Below are 21,481 nucleotides of genomic sequence, written 5' to 3'. Positions count from 1 at the left end.
ATAACTTTCTTCCCTCTTTTCAGCTGGTTCTTACGCTTTCAGCGTTTCTTCTTCACCCTTCTAAATGCGTAAAAACCGCGAAAAATAAACGGAGGTGTAAAGTAGTTTACCTGGAAAAGGACTGAATATGCGATAATTCTTCTCATTTTCCATTTCTGTTCCCTTCTGAAGATCGACGTTACCATTCCTCTTATTAACTATATATGACGGTAGTATCTGTTCCCGAAAGAACAGTTACCGTGAATGACCATGCAGCTTTGCTAGAAATGAAATGATAATTAAATAGACACCCTAGCTGCAAGCAGGCGTTGATACACTTCATTGGGGACATGATGAAAATGTGTGCCCCGACCGGGACTCGAACCCGGGATCTCCTGCTTACATGGCAGACGCTCTATCCATCTGAGCCACCGCGGGCACAGAGGATAGTGCGTCTGCAGGGACTTATCCCTTGCACGCTCCCCGTGAGATCCACATTCCCAACATGTCCACAACACTACATTCGTAGTGCGCCTAATAGATGTTTGCCCATCATACTCATTACTCGTGGCAGATTAATCTACCAAGTCCCGTACGAGTTCGGGCATAGCGTGTGCGTTCTCACAAGAAGGTCAAAGGCCGGGAACCCATATTTTTAACTATATATGACGGTAGTATCTGTTCCCGAAAGAACAGTTACCGTGGATGACCATGCAGCTTTGCTAGAAATGAAATGATAATTAAATAGACACCCTAGCTGCAAGCAGGCGTTGATACACTTCATTGGGGACATGTTGAAAATGTGTGCCCCGACCGGGACTCGAACCCGGGATCTCCTGCTTACATGGCAGACGCTCTATCCATCTGAGCCACCGCGGGCACAGAGGATAGTGCGTCTGCAGGGACTTATCCCTTGCACGCTCCCCGTGAGATCCACATTCCCAACATGTCCACAACACTACATTCGTAGTCGGGGCACACATTTTCAACATGTCCCCAATGAAGTGTATCAACGCCTGCTTGCAGCTAGGGTGTCTATTTAATTATCATTTCATTCCTCTTATTATACTCGGGTTGTCAAAGAGACTTACAAATTCCGAGCTGACTTACTCTAAAGTTTGTGTTTCCGTATTTGCAGGATGTACGTAACTATGAAAATGCATCGTAGCTCCCTTCATTGACATCATAAATCTGTACGAACTCTTTAGTGACAGAACTCCCGACATTTTCATTTGTAGTTGGAACTGAACCATTGATTCACGATACCATTCGTACCAGGGTCAATCATAAAGTTCCGAAAAAAATACAACTTTGGCCATGAAATGTGGTTGCGACGTCAGTTCTTCTCTACATATTCACCTATCATTATGACATATTTTTTCCCACCGATGGATGACTTGTTTGGGTTCGCTTTGTGTAGAAGTCTGCATTTTGGTTGTCTGGGAAACTAGGAACAGCAAGAAGGCACTAGATGGCACACCAAGATGAATTCGGTGAGGAGAGGATAGGTGCGGCAGGATGTGGTAGCACAAGGAAGCATCATGCGTTACTGTGCACAGTACAGAATGAGCAAAAACAGCACCTCGGACAGATGCTTCGTCGTGGCAGGCACGTCAGATTTCGGACAGTTTGCCTATTACGAGGCCTTTTTCGGTGGTCGTGAAACCACTTGTTTTCTTCTTTTGGGGGTGGGGTGGTGGGGGGGGGGGGAGGGGTTCATAATCATGGGCCTACCACCAATCTGCATCTGTGTACATACCCCGCAAACCGCACGGTGCGTGGCGGAGGGTACCCTGTACCACTACTAGCCACTTCCGTTCCTGTTCAACTCGCGAGTAGAGTGAGGGAAATACGACTGACTGTTTATAGGCATCTGTACGAGCCCTCATTTCTGTTTTATCGTCGTGGTCCTTACGCGGAATGTTCATTGACGTCAGTGGAATCATTCTGCAGTCAGCTTCAAATGCCGGTTTTTTAAATTTTCTCTGTAGTGTTCCTCAAAAAGAACGTCCCGTTCCATCCAGGGATTCCCAATTGAGCGCCCGAATCACCTCGGTAATTCTTGCTCGTTGTTCGAACCTACCGCTAACAAATTAGCAATCCGACTCTGAATTTCGTCGATGTCTTCCTTTAATACGATTTGCAGCGGATCCGAAACACTGAAGGAGTATTCGAGAATGGGTCGCACTGGCGTTCTATATGTGGTCTCCTTTACAGATGAATTTCTAAATTTCTCCCAGTAAGCCGACGCCGACCATTCTCCTTCTTTACTACAATCCACACATGTTCGCTCCATTTGCTCATCTACATTAACCTACATTGTTCTACGTTTAGAGGTAGGTGCAGTTAATTAGCCCAACAAGAAATTACGTCAAAGTCATCATGTATCCTCGAACTGCCACTCAGCATTGACACCTTCCCGTACACCACAGTATCGTTAGCAAAAATCCGCATATTGCTAAGCACCCTGTCCGCCAGGTCGTTTATGTACGAATATATAGAAAACAATAGTAGTTCTATCGCACTTCCCTGGCCCACTCCTCCCGATACCCTCGTATCTGATGAACATTCGCCATCGAGCACAACATATTTGGTTCCGTGACTTGCTAAGAGAACGAGCCACTCCAATACCTGGGAACGCATTCCGTTTGCTCGTACCTTCGTTAACAGTGTGCTGTGTGGCCCTGTGTCATATATTTTTCGGAAATCTAGGAATATGGAATTCGCGTGTTGCCCCTCATATGTAGTTCGCAGGATATCATGTGAGGTGCCTTCGTTAGCAGTCTGCACTGGAGCACCATGACAAATACTTTTCGGAAATCTAGAAATGTGGAATCTGCCTGTTGCCATCATCTATAATTCGCAGGATATCATGTGAGAAAAGGTAAGCTGAGTCCATGGTAATTAAAATATAAACTCCGTCTGAACAGGCCTTGGAAGCCTCACGGTACCGACCGGCCGCCGTGTCATCCTCAGCCCACAGGCGTAACTGGATGCGGATATGGAGGGGCATGTGGTCAGCACTCCGCTGTCCCGGCCATATGTGAGTTTACGAGACCGGTGCCGCTACTTCTCAATCAAGTAGCTCCTCAGTTTGCCTCACAAAGGCTGAGTGCACCCCGCTTGCCAACAGCGCTCGGCAGACTGGATGGTCACCCATCCAAGTACTAGCCCAGTCCGACAGCGCATAACTTCGGTGATCTGACGGGAACCGGTGTTACCACTGCGGCGAGGCCGTTGGTGAGTCCATGGTAATTAGGCGGCTAAATAGGTAATCTGAAATGGCCTGACTCAGCTGTAATATTTCGGCTGCTACCTAGCTTCGGTGTCCATTTTGAATGATTGTCGAGCAGTTCCGAGCAGTGGCGACCATAGTCAATTCAAAATGTCGTGCAGTATGTTGAAAAATAATGCATAACTAAGTTTCACTTTTTCCACTGTCGCCACGATTGTATTACGCCTGTGGTCGAGAGCCAAGACTCTCATTTCTCTTGCGATTTCTGTTTCCTGAAAGAAAGGCGATCTGCACACAGAGTAATTTGAGGTGATTGTAAGCGTCTGCACCGCCTAAAACTGTGTCGTATTATGGAGCCTTATTTGCCGTACTCTTCCACGAAGTCCGGATGTATTACTGGTGTCTGTTCTCCTGCAAATGCAAAAAAAGCATTATCGCTGTATCAAGTGGCTCCGCGCCAATCTAGCGGCATGCTACGGCACTTGGCAGTGAGCAACACTGCATACTTAAAGTAGTAAACGAACAAAAAAGTTACTGCGTAATTTTAGTTTCTTGAGGTGGTAATGACTATCGCTCATGCATGCATGACTATCGCTCATGCATGCTTTTTAAGTGACGTCAGCAGGTTGTTAACTTGACCGACCGTTGCGTAAAAGATACCAGCACAGCTTGAGATATGAGTGTGAGCTCCTGACAATATCGAGAACCTCAGTATTCGGAAACTCGAGTTGTCACTGAAACCTGATGGGGCAATAAAATCAATTGAGTTTTCATCCTGCTGCATAATGTCCAGGATGAGCGTGAAGTCTTGCCTTGATTGCAAACAATTGTATCTAAGGACAAGTGCGTAGCATAGCGGTATCTAGCATAGTTATAAGGAACTATGCTAGATACCGCTATGCAGTTTGCTGCAAACTGTGGGTTAGCTCATAAAGCTTTTTACGGATGCACTTCCACACGTGTTCCTCCTGTTGCCTGTAGAGCGTCCAGGCGATACTCAATTTCTCTCCATGTCTTTGCTAACATGTCTTCCGTCATCGCCCCTGCAGCTTCTCATACTCGTGTCGTAAAAGTCTGCACATCAGGAACTGGTGAACTGAACGCATTATCTCTGACGTAACCCCCCCCCCCAATTATGTTGGACGGTTTCTATCGATCCGTCTGTCTGGAAAGGTTTCATCCAAGAACTGGTGAACAAATAACCCACCAGTGTGGCGGTGCGCATCTTGTTGAAATCCATCCACAGTTGAAATTCCTGTAACTAAGGTACAACAGAAAGTTCTAGGTAAACTGTTTCCGTAATGGTAGGTTCAGTGAAAAAGAGTGGTCGAACAATTGTTTTGTAAATGAACTGCTAAATTCAGATTACGGTTCCGCATCAGCTGTAGAGTCGCAGACACAGCACTGCAGTATTTCATGTCATAGCAAAGCAATGACGAGAGAAAACAGTGTCTCACCCCGTGCAGGAATCACGGTAAGCTAGTGCAAGCAGAAGGGAGAGCGGACACCAGGACAAGTGGAGATTTTGCCTGTTTACTTTCCCTGAGATGTGAAAAACAAACTTAGTTAAGACAATCATTGTCTACATCGGTTCTTTGTAGCATGTTCGTAGGAAACGCAGCGCTTCTGGACGGAAAGCTTGCAAGAGTTACGCATTGTATGGAAATGCAGTCCTCTCTTTAAAATCTTCACTGTGGTACTTTTGAGTATACCTGTTTCTCTGGAAACATGATGCTCTGTTCGCGCAGACTGCATGCAATGCTGTACTTCAGGTCTACTGCTCATTGCCTTGTTAGCAACACTACCAGTGTCTTTAAATTTCTCGTACCAGCCTTTGATACTTTCACATCTGGCGGATCTAGCGCATTTCAGAACTGCCGCTGAGCTTTAATAGGCGAATGTGTTTCATTAAACTACAAAGAACGTTTCGCTTTCCCCTGCGTAGACGCCTTTATGACAGCAGTGTTCCTAAATTACGCTACCTGTAGCAAGAGAAAGAGAAAGTAAGTCAGATGGTGGTAGACAACGTATATATGTGTAGGCATAAAAGCTGAGTCAAGCTACTATTCACAACAAACCGCATAGCTGTACTTAGCATAGTTTGTAGAAATAAATTTTTGTAATCAGGGAAAGACTATGCATAGCGTGTACGTTTCCTGTTCTCCGTTTCGTACGAGGCGTATTCGGAAAGTAAGGTTCGATTATGCGTGAAATGGAAACCACTGTGAAAATCCAATGGAACTTTGTGCAGATGTGTTGGGCAGTGTCTTTAGTGTGTCTGTCGATCGCTTCACATCGCTCTTTTCTGTTCAGAGCGCAAAGTGATAACGTAGAAATGTCTAAAACAACAGTATTCCCTCAAAGTATGTGGATCTGGTGAGGGATTTCACCTGAAGCTATGCAGCCCACATGACATAAATGTCATGCGTTTCTTTCTCCAAGACAATTTTCAGCCGCATTCTGCAGGGGCAATATAGACACTCCCGCAGCGTTTACGATGGGAAGTGTTTCGTCACCCACAATACAGCCCTTAATTGGCTCCCTCCGTTGTTCATCTCTGCTCACATGGACCGCTGGCTACAAAGACAACATTTTGGCACAGACAGCGAAAGGCAGACCAGCGCAGAGAATTGGCAGAAAGCACAGGAGGCTGCTTTCTGTGACGAGGGTACTGGAAAGTTTGTACAACGCCACGGCAGATGTCGTAAGTGGCAGCGGCGACTATTTAGAGAGGTAGCTGGAAGGTTTTGCTAATTGTTGTGAGTGAAAGATTTTTGATTTTGACTGTGGTTTTCATTTCGCGACCTATCGGACCTTACTTTCCGAACAGCCCTCGCACCTGATCCAACTTCGTCGCTACCTCATAGTCCATAGCTCATGGTCTAGTGGCTAGCGTTGCTACTTCTGGATCACGGGGTCCTGGGTTCGATTCCCGGCCGGGTTGGGGATTTTCTCTGTTCAGGGACTGGGTATTTGTGTTGTCCTTATCATTTCATCATCATCATCATTCGTGACAGTGGCTCGATTGGACTGTGAAAAAAAAAATGGACTGTGAAAAAAAAATGGACTGTGAAAAAATTGAGACTTTATCGTCATCATCATCATCATCATCATCACCATCATCATCACCATCATCTACCTCATAGTGCCTCACTCTGTCTTAGCAGGTGCTCGAACAGCTGTTTCTGCTGCACCAGATGGTGGGTACAGTGATTTTAGAGCCAGTACCCGAAGAACAGCAGTGGCTAGGTGAAAGCTTGTGGTGGCAGGGAATGCGAACGTGAACGTGACGCGGGCCAGACAGGGCGTAGTGCGGTCGCCAAAGGGCAAGGCCGGGAACATCGGCCCTGGACCACTTGCTGCCAACTCGAGCCGCGGCTGTCGGTGCCTAGCAACGCTAGCTTCGCCCGTAATCTCATGCAAATCATAGATCCGCGGCCGGCGATGCAGTCACGCAAATCGTACAAAATAGTTCGGTACGAAGGCTAGCGTGTGGGCCTGCGGCGCCATAGATTACACCAACCGACGATCAGAGACCCGCGCAGCCTGAATCCGACTCTGGAAGTAATGGCGTGCTGTGCTGTTGGTATAAATGCGACTCGAGGTGAATTTACCCTCGCACCCAAGCAAATGTTAAAGCCGTTACACAAGTTCTGCCTCATCAGTGAATTTCACTTTCTTTTTTTAAATTGCGATTGATTACACATTACAATGGTTTCTTTTATCCTAGCTTCCTGTCTTTCCAATGTTATGCCTACAAAATTCCTCTACCACATAGCTCTTCTGACTCCCTCCTCCCATATTCTTTTCGGGCATATTCCTCTTCTGTTCTTTGGAATTCATCCTGTCAACATCATAGGCCCTCTGTCCTTACCCAAACGGCGTATATGCCAATACCACCTCAAGGGTTTTGTTTCGATTGTATCCATTATAGTGGTGCCCAGATTCATTCTCTTACATATGTCTGCTTTTTTTTATTTTACATCGCACTCTCAGACTACAATAACACCTCTAAAATTCCATCTCCATTGACAGATAAGTACCTCTAAATCCTTTCAGTTATTTCCAATGTTTCTGCTCCGTACGTTGCTACAGTTTCTACAACAATTTTAAATATCGTAAGATTCGTTTCTCATCTAAAACGCCTTCTTCATAAAATTTCATTCAGCTGTTTGGTTGCTTGTCTGCCGTGGGCAATGCTATTCTTAATTTCGCTTCTACTGAATAATGACTCGCCAGTATCTATGAGAGTCCACAGGGCCTACTACCCCGAAATGTAACGTCAGTATCCAATAACCAAATACTTCGTTTTCTCTAAATAAACGGTTAAACACCATTTGTGATACTCCCTCTGCCACTTCCTAACGATGTAGCTTATGCCATCCTCATCTTATTACTGCTAAAAACGTTTCTCATTTATGTATTGCATATATATCTATATATTATACGAGTACTCTTGCTAATATATGGTTTATGTCAGTCCGAAAGTTCATTAGAGTATCTTGTAAAAATTTAAAGTAAATCGGTCAAGAACTTTTCGAGATTTTATGCTAACAATTTTAAACAACGGTCTGTCTTTATATAGTTATACATATATTAAAATATGTAGCGTATGTCCGTCCGAACGTTTATTAGAACTTTTACAGATGTTGACTAACAGTGTTTCCGCTATATATATATAAATGGGAAATAACTGAAAGAACTTAGAGGTACTTATTTGTCAATGGAGATGGTATATATATATATATATATATATATATATATATATATAAAACCTTTGTCCGTCCGAACGTTTCTTAGAGTGTTGTCTAAAAATTTGAAGTAAATTGGTAAAGAACTTTTCGAGATTTCTGATAAAAATGTTAACCAACGATTTTTCTTTACGCTGCGTAGTGGTACAATTAAAAAAATATTTTTTGCAATATTTTCGTCCGTCTGTCTGTCCGTCTGATAAGACCCCTTTTTCTTATGAATGGGTAAATGTATCAAGCTGAAATTTACGTCAAATACTGATGTCTGCGTTTCCCGTGATGTGTTTCGGATTCCACGTTAATCTGAAGATCCCCTTTCTCAAGTTGGATAACTGGGGTGGGTTAGGGATATCAAAGTCGTCCAAGTGGCGTCCAGTTGAAAGACTTGCGCCGGGCCATCGAGCCACACGAAATTATTATTATTGTTATTATGATTATGATTATTATTATTATTATTATTATTATTATTGTCCGTATATATAATTAATTGTATACAGAACCCTCAGAGAGCAATTTCTACTCGCACTCGTCTGCTTTTTTTGACCATATGTAAGATGTGTGGGCTGCGGGTGGGTGGACCAAGCGCAGGGTTACCCCACAAATCCTTTTCGTTAGTAGTAGTTTCTTTAGGATGCTACTTATACGAAGTGGCACGGTAGAAACGATTCTGTGACAACAGCGTGCTTTTAAAGTCGTTGATTGAGGAAAATTCAAAAAATTCTTCTTCTCGTAGGCAGAAGATAAGAACGCGAATAATAGAAGAAGTCACGTATCTCTCCCAGTTAATACTTAAAAAGCCATCTTTGTTTCTCAGTTTTTGTTTCAGTCACTATTTACGCTCCCATCAGCCTGCACTTAAGTCGGAAGCTCCTTGAAGCTATTTGCGGGTGATGTGTAGGAAATTTGCAACGCCGTCAAACTGCAGCGAAATACAAGAAAACCCGCACGATGCTGTATCATACATAAATTTTACTTTCGCTGCTACTATCAGTATGCGCACGTACATTTCAGGGATTAACCGTTCAGGGGTAACGTGTAGTGACGGGAACTTTCTTCCTCAATGGAACAAATCACTGGCCACTCGCAGTACCTTCACAAACGAGTGCTGGGCTGGTGGAATATAGCAGCGCATAAGACAATTGTAAAAGACAGAGAAACCTCTGGAAGGATGGGCAGTACTGGTGCACTGTTGCCAAGAAACGAATAGTTCGATAGCGCTCAATAGGTATTTGACAATAGCTCTGAAACGCTCCCAGTCGTGCTGGTAGCTTAATCCCTTCGCAGCTCTCCAGCTCCAGTCTTCCACCGAAAAAAATAATCGTTATGCTTTTACCTACATTAACTAGGACCGCTGTTATTTTTAAAAATATCGGCAATCCGAAATATCGATGTTTAAAAAAATATAATTATTGGGCCTCGATATATCAGAAAAATGTCAACATATCGAAGGGAAGATATCGACAAACCAGTATATAAAAATACCTACTGCATATTTCAATATACTGCCGGTTTTAGACTCTATTTTTGTCAGCGATGCTTTTCAATGGATTGTCTCCAAAATCAATGCTTCACTCTGCAGCGGAGTGTGCGCTGTTTTGAAACTTTCTGGCAGATTGATACTGTGTGTCTGTCCGTGCTTCGAACCAAGAACCTTGCATTTTTCGTGGAGAGCTCAATCGATAAGGATGCTTGCCGTGAAAAGCTAGAATCGGGATTCAAGTCTCGGTCTGACACGCAGTTTCAGTCTTGCAGAAGGTTTCAGAGAACTGACATTTCATAATCTCATCACATGAGTCAGTGCATAGAACTGTCGACGCTGCCCCATTATTATAAAACGGATGCCATCATTCAGTGAAGGCTGTTAGGATAGGTAGTCGGCAGCAAAGACCCGTTTAATGACTGCAGATTAATATTACGCCTGCGTAGAGTAGAGTGTAAGAAGCTGGCGATCATAGCAATCAACTGCCTGCTCATGCACTGCGATAAAATTTAAGTGCTTGAGCGGCTCATTGAGTTCATGTTACAAAATTAATTTTACGATCATTTACACACGCTGCCCTGCTAAAGCCCCTTTTTTCGTTAGCGACTTTCTTGTCTCGATCTACCAATTGCGCCAAGTGAGTCTACAGTAGCTCCTCCTAGTGTTTTATTCCTGTACTGAGTCTCGCTATCCACGAGAGGTTGTTTTGGTTTACAGATCAGCGCCAAATTTGAAGTGAAAGCCGAATCTGGGCAATTTCGCAACAGGACGTTGCAAATAAGATTATGAAGAACCACTCTTTAAACACTGTACAACACAATTACAGGGTCGTGTGCGACATTGACACATGCGTGTATAAAATGGCATAGGGTCTCTCAAACACACACACACACACACACACAATAAAAATGCCGTACAGCCAGTCACCGATTTCTAGGCGCTAGTTCAGCGACGTAGCGCCACTCATTTGAGGTGTGTCGAAATGGTTGCCTATCACACCGTCGCCTACTCTGTAGGAATCAATATGGATTCCGGAAACAGCGATCGTGTGAGACCCAACTCGCTTTATTTGTTCATGAGACGCAGAAAATATTAGATACAGGCTCCGAGGTAGATGCCATATTTCTTGATTTCCGGAAGGCGTTCGATACAGTTCCGCACTGTCGCGTGATAAACAAAGTAAGAGCCTGCGGAATATCAGACAAGCTGTGTGGCTGGATTGAAGAGTTTTTAGCAAACAGAACACAGCATGTTGTTCTCAATGGAGAGACTTCTCCAGACGTTAAAGTAACCTCTGACGTGCCACAGGGGAGTGTTATGGGACCATTGTTTTTCACAATATATATAAATGACCTAGTAGATAGTGTCGGAAGTTCCATGGGGCTTTTCGCGGATGATGCTGTAGTATACAGAGAAGTTGCAACATTAGAAAATTGCAGCGAAATGCAGGAACATCTGAAGCGGATAGGCACTTGGTGCAGGGAGTGGCAACTGACCCTTAACATAGACAAATGTAATGTATTGCGGAAACATAGAAAGAAGGATCCTCTATTGTATGATTGTGTGATAGCGGAAAAAACACTGGTAGCAGTTACTTCTGTAAAATATCTGGGAGTATGCGTATGGAACGATTTGAAGTGGAATGATCATATAAAATTAATTGTTGGTTAGGCGGGTGCCAGGTTGAGATCCATTGGGAGAGTCCTTAGAAAATGTAGTCCATCAACAAAGGAGGTGGCTTACAAAACACTCGTTCGACCTATACTTGAGTACTGTTCATCAGTGTGGGATCCGTACCAGATCGGGTTGACAGAGGAGATAGAGAAGATCCAAAGAAGAGCGGCGCGTTTCGTCACAGGGTTGTTCGGTAAGCGTGATAGCGTTACGGAGATGTTTAGCAAACTCAAGTGGCAGACTCTGCAAGAGAGGCGCTCTGCATCGCGGTGTAGCTTGCTGTCCAGGTTTCGAGATGATACGTTTCTGGATGTGGTATCGAATATATTGCTTCTCCCTACTTATACCTCCCGAGGGGATCACTAATGGAAAATTTGAGAGATTCGTGCGCGCACGGAGACTTTCCGGCAGTCGTTCTTCCCGCGAACCATATGCGACTGGAACAGGAAAGGGAGGTAATGACAGTGGCACGTAAAGTACCCTCCGCCACACACCGTTGGGTGGCTTGCGGAGTATAAATGTAGATGTAGATGTAGAAGACTCAGTGAATAGTTGTATCTGTACTAGGGTTGTTGTTAAAATATCGATATATCAAGACTTTTTTTCCAAAAAACTAATATATCACGACCTTTTCCAAAAAATATCGATATATATAGGCGATATTTCTTCCCATCATATATCGATATTAAAATGGCAAATTCGGGTGCCGATATTTTTATTGTATATTATTTTTTTCACAGTTTTTGGTAAATATTTGAAGTTGTTCTTTTGAAACTGTAGTAGAATTTAATTTTACTTTCACCGTATGAAGAAGTGTTATTACTTTCTGAGCTTTCATCATGTCCAGTCCTTCTGTTTGACAGTGTGAAGCAGGTGAACATGGCGCAAAAGGAGTAGTCAAATTCCCTGAAGGGGGGGGGGGGAGGGGGAGCAATAGCTCACCAGTTACGTTAAAAAGCAATTTTTAATGCAACTGTTTTACTATTTCGTCACACGGGCATTCTTCAAAAATGTCGAAGAAAAATCTAAATGGCGAGTTGGTCTTTGCAGTGGGTGGAGACGTGTGAGGGGCAATGCTGACATAATCGGCGCTCAGTGCTACCAACAGAAACAGCAGCGTTTAGCTTCACCACACAATTTTGACACTACAGCTACTAGGTCGCTGGTGTTGGCAGAAGTGAAAAAACAGGGAAGTCGACATGAAGTATTCCGGACAAATCCCATATGTGGCGAAACCGAATGACCGACCCATCAGACACCTTTTATTGTGCCACTTACATGCAGTTACCATTGTTAGCAAAGTGGTTATCATCAAGCGTGAATGGTTTCGTTTCAAGACCAGGACATGATGACACCATTTTAAATTTTTAAATTCGGTGAATAATTATATGAAGTAAAGAAAATAAAATTTTTTCCTGTTCCTGGCAGGCGTTAGATAGGCAACCTGCAACTGGCATCGTGCACCATGAACCATAAACCAGATTTCCCATTCAGAGATATAGATAAACATTTTTCGGGCGTTCTATGCAGGGCGTTGCCACTTTTTCAAAAGGCACACTGTGGGAGTGCCGGTATTATCTTGTGAAACAGCCAGTAGATATTCATTGTGATGTAGTGGGCTACATGGAGTGATGATTCGCTCATCAATTTACAAACTGATTTTCGTAGTTGCTCCTTTTTTCGCACCAAATCTCAGATGCCACCTGCTGACCAGTTCGTATGACGATGAAGTTCCCTGTGACGACAAAAACGAGACGACATCAATCCGTAGGATTGCCAGACTGGCCGTGGCGGGGAGAGTTGGGGGGGGGGGGGGGCGTGAGGAGGAGATGGCGGCCCCCCCTGCTCTGTCGCATTAAGTCCATTACTGCGGCGACCCGACTTCGAGGTCAGTCACGTGACCTGTGTCCATTGTGTGTTAATCGGCGCGCCAGCCCTTCCCGAGGTGTCGCCGTTTCGCCAGATACCGCCCCGTCGCGCACAGGCCGTTTTCTGTCACCGGCACCTCCCTACAGGAATGTGGTGCGACCAGAGTGAAGAAGCTCATTTACAACGACACTCACCTCTTTGTTCAAAATTTACTTTCTGGAGATGTCCGCAACTGGGAGTCTGACGCAGTGTCTTCCTGGGTTGTCCTGGCACGTATTTTCCTCTACACCCACATGTGTCATCCCTACGCGAACGTATGGCGTTTGGTGCAGTATACTTATTGCACCACTATTTTTCTGTTGTTTCCCGTTCTATTCGCGAGTGTTGCAAGTGTAGAACGAATGTCGGTAGACTGCGTTGTTGTTGCTGTTGTTGTTCTTGTGGTCTCGAGTCCGAAGACTAGTTTCATGCAGCTCTACACGCAAGTAGATGGTTATAATTGAAGTACAGCTATTTACAGAGATCCAGTGTGTTCTGTAATTATGGTATGGCGGCGAAACTTGGTAGATATTCTAATTACGTTAGCGCGGAACCCATTAACTCTGAAAAAAATTAGTTCCAATTTTGACCACCAGGTGCAAATCTGGCGCTGTGAATGCAAGAAAGACTTACAGAAATGTTTCCATATGTAATAGATTAGGAATGGAACGTGGTCAGAAAAGGTCAATCAAGAGAGAAACACATAGTGTTGATATAGTTAGTACACAGAAAGGTCAATATGAGGACCGGAAACATCGAGGAGATGCTATACAGTGCCAGATTAGCACCTGGTGGCCAAAATTGGAACTAATTATTTTCCAGCGTAAATTGGTTCCGCAGTAACGCATTCTGTTATCTGCCAACTTTTGCTGCCGTAGTTATAGCCACACTAGACCTCTGTAAGTAGCTGCTCTGTAATTATAACTGCCCTCTCCATCTCTCCGTTACTACTGCCACCACCATGCGTTTGAATCTGCTTAATGCATTTTTTCCTTGGTCTCCAACTCCCAACCTCCATGCCCCCCCCCCTACACCCCTCTCCCACGTACACACTTCCCATCATTAGCAAATCGATGATTACTTGATGTCTCAAGATGTGTCCTAGCCGCCAATCCCTTCTTTTTTATGCCATAAACAGTCTTTTCTCTTCCATTCGATCCAGTATATTTTCATTAGTTATCTGGTCTACCCACCTAATCATCAGCTTTCTTCTGTGCACCACGTTTCAAAAGTTTCGTTCTCTTCTCATCTGAACTGTTTATCAGCCACATCTTATTTTCTTATAAGGCTATACATCAGACAAATGCCCTCAAAAAATACTTGCTCACGACTTTTGCCATCGTCAGTTTAATGCTCATTTTTTAATGTTTCGTTCCGTAATTTAATTCCCTTTGCATTGCCTGATTTACTCTTTTTTATTTTGTTACTATTCTTCATGTAACGTCTTTTCAGGACAGTTACATTTTGGTTCATAGAGACTCACTAAAGGTCTCCTCAAGGATGAAAAACACTTAAAGTAGGAATCTGTAATACATATTTACGGAAAAATGACATATTCTTATACCATTTACACAGATCGTAAGTGAGATGGTGCTTATTTCTGTAGAAAAGGTCAATAAACCTTAAAACATATTTTCATTTAAGAAGAATAAAGAACTTGCCAAAAAAGGTGCCTGTGACGATCCTTGGGATATTGTAGCCACGCATCATCAAACGGAAAATAAATTTACAACACTTATTTACTTACATTACTTGACTTTATTAACAACACATACACATTCATCGATTTTGATAGAAAAAATTCATCTCTGGATTAGACGTTGGCCAACAATAAGCTGCTCTTCTACTGAACTTGATTAGTAGATATACTTTTTATGGCTGCAGGAAGTTATTGACGCGCGTTCGTGAGTTGTGGACACCTTTCTGGACCAAAGTGAGTGACTTTAAATCTTTGTGAAGTTTATTCTTATTTTTAGTATTTGTTTCAGGAACTGTTGGTTTGAGGAAGCGTTATACCACTGTTGTTTGATAAGCATCTCCGCAAATCTCTCGCCCTTATAAATCGAAACCTTGACTTTACTGAAGATGCTAACCATTGCCTTTATAATTATTGTCTTAAATGTTCCCCATCCTAAGCTTTTCTAAGAAAGGCAATTCGTGGTGGTCAGGTTCACGGCAGAGGCTTAAGCCATCCTTCTGCTTGCTTGCTACCGAAGGAGAGCAGGACGTAGTGTGCCGCCTACCTCAGACTGGGCACACATCATTAAAAGTGCATACCTGCCCTGCTACCGACCTCCTGTGCTTCGGCGCCGCTGCTCTAGCTGCTGGCGAAGTCCCATCTCCTTCCTCATTCTTTTGTCCCGTATGCGCTTCGTCAACACGACAGCTGTTCAACTAGGTCAGTACTTTCCACAATGGGCTCGTTTTCTGGGACACGAAGGTTGAAATCCGCCTCCGGCCGTCCAGATTTACGTTTCCCATGATGTCCCTAAATCGCTCCTTGCAAATTCCGGGATGGTTCTTTTGAAGCGGGCACAGTCGATTTCCATCCCAATCTGTTCATAACTGCAGCTTGTGCTCCGTACCTAATGACCACGCTGTCAATGGGACTTTACCTTCCTTCCTCCCTTTCCAGAATGGATTATCCGATACACATTTATAAAATATACGACCTTATAAAACAGGACATTTTTTACTTAATTTGATATGTAACGTACTATTGAAGATATAATAATTGCAATTAATTAATGCATAACCTATGAATTATGATTTCCTTTGAGTAAAATTTGGAGTGGTACGCTTTATGATGTTTTGGTAGCAATGTGCACTGAAGAGGAAAAGAAACTGGTACACCTGCTTAATATAGTGTAGGGTGCCCGCGAGCATGCAGAAGTGCCGCAGTGCGACGTGGCATGGACTCGACTAATGTCTCAAGTAGTGCTGGAGCGAATTGACGCCATGAGTCCTGTAGAGCTGTCCATAAATCCTTAAGAATACGAGGGGATGGAGAATTCTTCTGAACAGCACGTTGCAAGGCACCCCAGATACGCTCAATAATGTTCATGTCTGGGCAGTTTGGTGGCCAGCGGAATGGTTTGAACTCAGAAGAGTGTTCCTGGAGCCACTTTGTAGCAGTTCTGGACGTGTGGTGTGTCGCATTGTCCTGCTCTAGCTGCCCAAGTCCGTCGGAATGCACAACGGACAGGAGTGAATGTAGCTGATCAGACAGGATGCTTACGAACGTGTCACCTGTCAGAGTCGTATCTAGTCGTATGAAGGGTCCTATATCCCTCCAGCTGCGCAAGCCCCACACCATTACAGAGCCTCCGCCACCTTGAACACTCACCTGCTGACGTGCAGGGTATATGGATTCATGAGGTTGTCTCCATACCAGAACACGCCCATCCGCTCGATACAATTTGAAATGAGACTCGTCCGACCAGGCAACATGTTTCCTGTCATCAACAGTCGAATTTCGGTGTTGATGGGCCCAGGCGAGGCATAAAGCTTTGTGTCTTGCAGTCATCAAGGGTACACAAGTGGGCCTTCGGCTCCGAAAGCCTATATCGATGATGTTTCGTCGAATGGTTCGCACGCTGACACTTCTTGGCGGCCCAGCATTGAAATTCTGCAGCAATTTCCGGAAGGGTTGTGCCTCTGTCACGTTGAACGATTCTCTTCAGTCGTCGTTGGGCCCGTTCTTGCCTGATCTTTTTCCGGCTGCATCGATATCGGAGGTCTGATATTTTGCCGGATTCCTGATATTCACTTTATACTCGTGAAATGGTGGTACGAGAAAATCCCCACTTCATCTCTACCACGGAGATGCTGCCCCCCATCGCTCGTCCGCCACCTATAACACCACGTTCCAATTCACTTGAATCTTGATAACCTGCCGTTGTAGCAGCAATAACAGATCAAACAACTGCGCCAGACACTTACTGTCTCACAGTGGCATGGCCGTCCGCAGCGCCGTATTCTGGCTGTTTGCATTTATCTCTGTATTTGAACACGCATCTCTTTACGAGTTTCTTTGACGCTTCCGTGTAAAATTTTCCCCTCCTTTTAGCGTTCTAGAGTTAATAAAGTGGTGCCCGTACGCTAACTCGTTTTACGCAGCGACGGAAATGTTGCAAGTGTCAGTCCAATCCAGACGGCTAAAGAAGTCAGAGATAGCTAAGTTTACATGCACGCCAAAGTTCGGCTCAACAGGCTGTTCTAATCCACTAGGAATTTCTCCGTTGGGCATTCCCAGATGTATGCTGCCTCTGTGGCACGCAGAGTCTCATAAGGAGTAACAGCTTTGTAACATTCTCCGTTTTCACTTGCGTCTCGCTCATCATAATGGTCAACAATCTCTCTATCGTGCAGTTTTTTTTTAGTAGTTTCCTTCGTAAGTAAATTTTCTTCAGTTCCCATTGTTTCACCCTTTCCCGGTTTGACTTAGAAGAGATTGTTCACTAGGTGATCGTTGCTTATTGAACTTCAGAGTGGAGAGTAATTTTCAGTTATTGATGTTAAACAGCGCTGTCATAACAACAAACAGCAGCATTTCTTTTTCAAGCCCCTTGAGTGATTGCTTGCGCTAGGGAGAAGGTTTCACGAGGGTGAACTCTAACTTCATCGTCAAAATTTTGGAGGTTATTCAGAAATATTTTCTGAGTATTTAGGTGTAAGTAACCCATGGTTTCTTGAGTGGCATGTTACATAGTGATTGCATTTACAATAAATTTTCGGTAATAATGGAACAGATAGACTGCTACTCATCGTAAAGTCGGAACGTTGAGTTGCATACAGCCGCAAAGAAAAAGACTGCTGCACATTAAGCTTTAGGCGAAAACCTTCTTCGGAAAAGAAAAACACATACGCATTCACACATTGTGTGATACAAAGCGATATTTATGGGTTTACTGATGAAGTTTCACATGAAGCTGTCGCCCAAAGACTTCATCCGAAAAGAAACGAAAAACACTGGCATTCAGACATTGTGTGTGAATGTGTATGTGTTTTTCTTATCTGATGAAGGCTTTGGCCCACAGCCTAATGTGTAACAGTCTCTTCGGTGTACCTGTCTGCAACTGAACGTGTGATCTTTAAGGTGAGTAGGAATCTATCCTTTTCGTAACTGTTGATATTCCGACGTGGACTTTCAGTTGTTTAATAAATTTTTGACATCTTTATGGAACAGCGACAATCGTACGCAATACCCTTATAAAAAGCTATCCAGGTTTCAACAAATTCCCATTCTTAATTCTGGTTACTATTCTCAGACTAAGCCTCTTAAATACATAACGTTTATTGTGGGTCATATGTGACAACCTTATACGAATTAAAAACGGGCGTAAAAGCAACATTAGTTTCGATATAAAACGTGTTACCGGCTTCTCACGTCATATTGGTAACTAGAAACATGTAACCAGAATTTTAAAAACTTGAATTTGTTGCTATCTTGACTGCCTTTTATCGGGATAATTTCATTTCCTTTGATTTCTTATCCTGTTTATCTTTCCACCTGTACTGCACTGAAACTATCTGTACAACATCGTAAATGTCGAGGGCGTGCGCTGTGTGTTTTCTTTGGAAACAAATCTCTGTCGTTCATTAACAGTACTTGCGTCTTGTCACGGTCCGCGCGGCTCCCCACGTCGGAGGTTCGAGTCCTCCCATGGGCATGGGTGTCAGTGTGTTGTCCATAGCGTAAGTTAGTTTAAGGTAGGTTAATAGTGTGTAGGCTTAGGGACCGATGACCTCAGCAGTTTGGTCCCATAAGACCTTATCACAAATTTCCAAATTTGCAGTGCCAACTTCACTCTTCGCTCTCTTGCATGCATTCGGTGTTACCCGGTTATGTCTCGTGATTGTTTACCGGGAAGTGTTATTTCTACGGTAACAGTGATACACCGCAATATGGATGGCTTTGCTAATGAGCAATTTTCCGACAGTCTGTGCATCTCGAACATGTGTTCTTGCGTCTAACTTGTAAGGACTGTTGCGATAATCTGTGTTTTGTATTGGACGTTTTGGTGGTTGCATATTACACGCTTTTTCACTGTTGTGAAGATATGGTCACATAATCAAAGGTAAATGACATAACGAATCAAATAAATCGTAATTATATTGTTACTGTGGAATGAGCCACAGGTGAGCGCGGGTCCCATATACCAAAATAAATCAGAAAATATCCCCGAACAACCTTCGAAATACACTCCTGGAAATTGAAATAAGAACACCGTGAATTCATTGTCCCAGGAAGGGGAAACTTTATTGACACATTCCTGGGGTCAGATACATCACATGATCACACTGACACAACCACAGGCACATAGACACAGGCAACATAGCATGCACAATGTCGGCACTAGTACAGTGTATATCCACCTTTCGCAGCAATGCAGGCTGCTATTCTCCCATGGAGACGATCGTAGAGATGCTGGATGTAGTCCTGTGGAACGGCTTGCCATGCCATTTCCACCTGGCGCCTCAGTTGGACCAGCGTTCGTGCTGGACGTGCAGACCGCGTGAGACGACGCTTCATCCAGTCCCAAACATGCTCAATGGGGGACAGATCCGGAGATCTTGCTGGCCAGGGTAGTTGACTTACACCTTCTAGAGCACGTTGGGTGGCACGGGATACATGCGGACGTGCATTGTCCTGTTGGAACAGCAAGTTCCCTTGCCGGTCTAGGAATGGTAGAACGATGGGTTCGATGGCGGTTTGGATGTACCGTGCACTATTCAGTGTCCCCTCGACGATCACCAGTGGTGTACGGCCAGTGTAGGAGATCGCTCCCCACACCATGATGCCGGGTGTTGGCCCTGTGTGCCTCGGTCGTATGCAGTCCTGATTGTGGCGCTCACCTGCACGGTGCCAAACACGCATACGACCATCATTGGCACCAAGGCAGAAGCGACTCTCATCGCTGAAGACGACACGTCTCCATTCGTCCCTCCATTCACGCCTGTCGCGACACCACTGGAGGCGGGCTGCACGATGTTGGGGCGTGAGCGGAAGACGGCCTAACGGTGTGCGGGACCGTAGCCCAGCTTCATGGAGACGGTTGCGAATGGTCCTCGCCGATACCCCAGGAGCAACAGTGTCCCTAATTTGCTGGGAAGTGGCGGTGCGGTCCCCTACGGCACTGCGTAGGATCCTACGGTCTTGGCGTGCATCCGTGCGTCGCTGCGGTCCGGTCCCAGGTCGACGGGCACGTGCACCTTCCGCCGACCACTGGCGACAACATCGATGTACTGTGGAGACCTCACGCCCCACGTGTTGAGCAATTCGGCGGTACGTCCACCCGGCCTCCCGCATGCCCACTATACGCCCTCGCTCAAAGTCCGTCAACTGCACATACGGTTCACGTCCACGCTGTCGCGGCATGCTACCAGTGTTAAAGACTGCGATGGAGCTCCGTATGCCACGGCAAACAGGCTGACACTGACGGCGGCGGTGCACAAATGCTGCGCAGCTAGCGCCATTCGACGGCCAACACCGCGGTTCCTGGTGTGTCCGCTGTGCCGTGCGTGTGATCATTGCTTGTACAGCCCTCTCGCAGTGTCCGGAGCAAGTATGGTGGGTCTGACACACCGGTGTCAATGTGTTCTTTTTTCCATTTCCAGGAGTGTATTATCAGTCGACTTCGGGTTCTCACTGTATGCGGCTTATCCAGTGTCTGGAGAATCCTCGTGCGTTTATGTGTATGTGTTTACAACCGTGCAGTCGTTAACTAGACTGTGTGGGGACGGGGAGCCGGTTGTAACAGAATGACTGGTTAGACAGATAACTACTGGCCTTCAAGCGCGAGAGTTATGGCGCTGGCTGTGGAAAGGGCTTCCAGAAAGTGAAGCCATTTGCGCTTTCTTACCCGAAGAGTCGTTCTAGACTGACTAGTTTTTAGACAATAAATTTATGCAACAAGTAATGTGAACGTGTTGGCGCTTGAGTAAAAAGTTGCAGCTACGCGATGCAGAAAGTGTAACGGGTGTCACGCTGAAGTGTCTGAAATGGCTGACTGGAGAGAAAACGAGTGAAATGGACAGGAAGCTGATTACTTAATACAACGTGAGGTAAATCATTCCTTTTGCACGTGAATAAATTCCTGGCAGTTATTAACGACAGGCGCAAGTACACGGTGGTTATAATTAAACTTTCGCTATCTGATCCAGTGTAGACGGAAAACTATTTAGCGTATGAGTTCTTGACTTTATGCTAGTGGCATTCAGACTGTCTGCTGCAGGATTTGCGTTTGTGGTAGTGTTAGTGTCGTGACATGTCGTGACTTGCCGGTAGGTGCCGGTACTGGTACTGCAGCGTAGGGTTTAAATACAAAGCATCAGCGTGCATTACATCTATATCTACGTGATTACTCTGCTATTCACAATAAAATGCCTGGCAGAGGGTTCAATGAACCACCTTCATACTGTCTCTCTACCGTTCCACTCTCGAACGGCACG

General features: G+C 44.7%; 2 non-coding genes and 1 pseudogene across 2 annotated transcripts; all 3 read right to left on the bottom strand.

Moving 5' to 3' along the window:
- Positions 1-343: 343 nt before the first annotated feature.
- On the bottom strand, positions 344-418 carry Trnat-ugu (transfer RNA threonine (anticodon UGU)). The gene has a single exon. It is a non-coding gene; the product is annotated as a tRNA-Thr (tRNA).
- Positions 419-784: 366 nt separating this feature from the next.
- Trnat-ugu (transfer RNA threonine (anticodon UGU)) lies at positions 785-859 on the bottom strand. The gene has a single exon. It is a non-coding gene; the product is annotated as a tRNA-Thr (tRNA).
- Positions 860-3,103: 2,244 nt separating this feature from the next.
- LOC126458948 (5S ribosomal RNA) lies at positions 3,104-3,221 on the bottom strand (annotated as a pseudogene).
- Between the last annotated feature and the right edge of the window lie 18,260 nt (positions 3,222-21,481).

The sequence above is a fragment of the Schistocerca serialis genome, chromosome 2 (genome assembly GCF_023864345.2).
Source record: "Schistocerca serialis cubense isolate TAMUIC-IGC-003099 chromosome 2, iqSchSeri2.2, whole genome shotgun sequence".
NCBI lineage: Eukaryota > Metazoa > Arthropoda > Insecta > Orthoptera > Acrididae > Schistocerca > Schistocerca serialis.
This window is presented reverse-complemented; position numbering and strand designations above follow the sequence as displayed.